At 35.1% G+C, this 4,197-nt stretch overlaps 1 non-coding gene across 1 annotated transcript; it reads left to right on the forward strand.

Annotated features, from left to right (window-relative positions):
- Positions 1-3,395: 3,395 nt before the first annotated feature.
- On the forward strand, positions 3,396-3,503 carry LOC118151883 (U6 spliceosomal RNA). Its single transcript, XR_004740286.1, has one exon. It is a non-coding gene; the product is annotated as a U6 spliceosomal RNA (small nuclear RNA).
- The last annotated feature ends 694 nt before the right edge of the window (positions 3,504-4,197 follow it).

The following is a 4,197-nucleotide window of genomic DNA, read 5'->3' on the forward strand; positions in this document are numbered from 1 at the left end:
TTGAAGGAGCAAAGTCAGTTTTTATTAAGTACTTGACACTGGATAATCAATAAAAAGTCCAGTTTAGCTCCTGAAGCTCTGACTTTCTAAATTATTTTCAGCAAAACACCTTCGAACATGAATATTAGAAAACATCTAACAAATGTGCAACACTTGCCAGTTCACAGATGCATAATAAACTTACAAGAAACCATGTTGACAGTTTCATTACTTGTAGTAAGACCTTTCAAATTCTTGGACATTTTGTAGTAAACATTCCAGTTTTCTTTTTTTCCCCATTTTGATCCCAACATTCTTGATGGAGGTGGGGAATCATGGTAATAAAAATTAAGAAAAAGTATTTTTCTCTCCTTTTGAATGAAATGACTCTTTAGAGGGTTAATTCAAAAGAATTATTTGTGAGTTATACAGAACTTTAATGGGATCCACAGATTTTCTTCTTTGGGTGCTGTAATTTTCATTGTGTTGCAGAAAGTTCTTTTCTCAAAAGTGTTAAAATTGTTTATCAAATGCATCTGTTGCCTCAAATTCTATATCAACAGTAACAGACTTTGTTTAGAAATCATTACACATAGCACACATTGGAAATTTTGGAAATGTTGAAAAGATCTAATAAGAATATAATCAAAAGATGCCTGGGCACAGTGGCTCACGCCTCTAACCCCAGCACTTTGGGAGGCTGAGGCAGGCAGAACACCTGAGGTCAGGAGCTCAAGACCAGCCTGGCAAACATGATAAAACACCATCTCTACTAATACAACAACAACAACAACAACAAAAATAGCTGGGTGTGGTGGCAAACACCTGTAGTCCCAGCTACTCGGGAGGCTGAGGCAGGAGAATCACTAGAACCCAGGAGGCAGAGGCTGCAGTGAGCCAAGATTATGCCACTGCACTCCTGCCTGAGACAGAGTGAGATGCTGTCTCAGAAAAAAAAAAGAATATAATCAAAAAGCAAGGTTGGTTTTTATAATTTAGCTTCATTATCAATAATCTTCATAAACACAAGAAGAAAATAATTATGTGAACCCAGAAGAGCAACTGATTCAGTCCTATTCATACATGGCTCTCTTCCATAGCACTGTTTCAGCATTCCAATCTCAATTAGCCAAGGTAGGAACTTTTTTAAAAGTTTGCATAAAATTTCTGGTCTTATGAACTAGTCCCTTTACCTCCTAAGGCTGCCAAGCTTTAGAAATAAAGTTGCAGAAATCTCTTAAGTAGTGTAAAGCACCCGCCTTTTTTGTTTTAAGATCCATGACTAATATATCCCAGGTCTGTTTAACCTATGCTGATTACACTGATGTCTCGTTTTGCCTTCCATTATGAAGAAAGCTACTTCTGCAAGCTTTGCAGCTGACAGGTCTCCCAGGCTCTGCCCTGAGTACTCTTTATTTTGACCCCTTGGACACTGACTGACCTGTGTAGCTCTAAAGCTGCTGCTGGCAATTTAGGTGGTCCTGAATTTTAGCGTTCTCTCTACTTTTTAAAATTTATATGTCTACAACACTCCTATAGACCTTAAAAGGTTGACTTTGGCTATGGGACAGGAAACATTGCATCCATGTGGAATCAAATGAAAAGCGAACCTTCTAACAAAGTACTAAACATAAATCAAGAGAGAAAAAAACATCAAAATGCTGTAGATTAGGGTTTCAGCTGAATGCATTTTATATTTTATACCAAAACATTCAAGTCTGAGGTTGAAATGTTTAGTTATCACTTCACTCAAGTTATCAAAACTCATGCCCACTGGGTTTGATGGTTGGATTAAGTGCCAGGTACAAGAAAACATAGTTTGCTCTGTTGCAATGTGGAGAGGTGTCTCTTTTTTTGGAGTTCATTTATTCTGTTTGAAGTCAATAACATTTCCTTTGTACCACAGATGTGCACCAAATCACCCCAAACATATCTGTTTCCTCAAAATATTTTTAGTGCAACTGGCTTTTAATTCCCTGAGAAAACAGGAAAAATTGTGTTATATAACTTTTTACATTCTCTCATTTAACAAAGTCCTCTGAAGTTTATCTTAATTTTAATGAATGCATAAATGAACAAACTCTAAATCGTATCTGCAAAAATCTTTAAAATAAAAATAAATAAAATTAAACTATTTTGTAAAGAGGGAGATTACTGATGTTCATCTTGTGAGTTCTTTGGCTCTTCATGCATACACTGAAAGGTCACCAGATCTCATGAGTGAGGCCAAGGCAGAAGCTGGTAATGGTTAGAACAAATTGGCCCAGGGAATACAAAAAATTGGAATACATCAACAATTACTATTTTTTCCTATTCTGTATGAGGGGATAAGAAAATACTTTCCTATAGTGCAATGGTTCTCCAAGTGTGTTCCTCAGGTTAATGGCATCAATATCACCTAGGAACTTATCAGAAATATAAATTTTTTGCCCCATCCCAGACTTACTGAATCAGAAATTTCATGGGTAGGGCCAGAAATCTGTGTTTCAACCATCCCTATATGAGATTCTTATGCATGTTTCAGTTTGAGAACCGCTGGTGTGGAGAGTCACTACCTAGAGTTCCAATTCTCAACTCTACCTCCATTAAGAGGGAGTTTCCCTGCTTAACCAGAATTCAAACCCATATGTAGCAAGTTCAAATACAGATCTCCTAAAAGTTTCATTTTTTAAAATAATATCTAGTAGAGTAAAAATCAATATCTCTAAACATAAACCAGATCTTGCTGTCTAGCAATTTGTATAAAATATTCTTAAATCATACAATAGTGCAGCAAGAAGGTTTGTGATCCATCACAACCACTACCATGAATGTAGTTTTACTACATAACAAAATTTTCTTGCATTTATATAGGATATTATTACATGAGAAGAGATCTTTCTTCCCTTCAAAAAATAATCACAGTATTTTAAAATTAATTTTGTCATCTTTCTACCATTCAAAAACATATATTGATTATTTCTCTATCCTTGGAATTTAGTGTCTGCCATAAAGTAGGTAGTAAACAAATATTTGTAAGTAAATGAGTTAATAAATTACATAGGAGAGCAGTAGCATGGTTTAGCATGAAAATCATGAATTTTTCCACAGAGCTCGATTTATTTTCTACTTCATTCATTCTCTCAACTTGGATTTGAGAAAATATGTAACCTTTCTAGGTTAAGTTTTAATCTATAAAATGCTAAGACTAAAATGTGCTCATAGTCTTTAAATAAAAGCTAAAAGAGAAAATCTGCATAAAACACTTCACACAGCACTTTACATCATGAAGTAGTTAATTACAGTGTCTTTTCTTCCCTTTCCTAGTGTAAACATGGTACTCCCTTTTTAAATATATAGGGATTTCCTCCTCAGTGATGATGTAAAACAGATTATCCAGAAAATCCATATATGTCATAAACAAGAATACTCATGTTGTTCTTACTTCAGCAGCACATATACTGAAATTGGAATGACACAGAAAAAGAGTTGCATGGCCTTTGCACAAGAATTGCACACAAATTCATGAAGCATCCAATATGTTTTGAAGTTAATAAGATACTTGGATTTTTTGAGATACTCTCATTGTAACATAAGTCAACTTACTTTCAATAAAAGATTTATGTTATATTGAAAAAACATATACATTGTACCACTGAGTTTTGCATCATGAGTTCACATCTTCTTTTGTCAGGTTGTAGTGATGCCATAAACAAAGAGGAACCAATGGTAAATATCAGAATCATTTCCTTGTATATAATTTAGTGAAGCTATGCATAGTATTGAATACTTTATTTGAATATTTTGCAGTATGTAAATTTCCTTTAAGTTATTTGGAAGGAGATTTTACCCAGCCATCATGAAGCTTGTTCGTTGAGGCAAACGAATGTAAGTAGTTAACCTCGTGTGGCAGTATAAAAGGGACCGGTCACTGCAGAGTGTCCCAGAAATATGCTGTGAAGTAGATGCTCAAAAACTACATTATTTGCCAGCCCTCAATAGCCAGGAAAGTATTTTTTATTTTCTTCAGAATTGAAATAAATTGTACTTCCCAAGGAAACGCCAACAAACACTAGGTTGGAAGAATGGTTAGGAAAGCAAGGGCCAGATGCTATACACACATACCTGGGAAGGAGAAGCTATGTGAAAAAGTAGCACAAAAAAATGCTCCAAGCCACTCTGATACCTGCTCTGAGTGTCTGGGTTTGCATTTCTCCTACAATCAGGACACATATTCAC

Source organism: Callithrix jacchus, chromosome 2 (genome assembly GCF_049354715.1).
Source record: "Callithrix jacchus isolate 240 chromosome 2, calJac240_pri, whole genome shotgun sequence".
Classification (NCBI taxonomy): domain Eukaryota; kingdom Metazoa; phylum Chordata; class Mammalia; order Primates; family Cebidae; genus Callithrix; species Callithrix jacchus.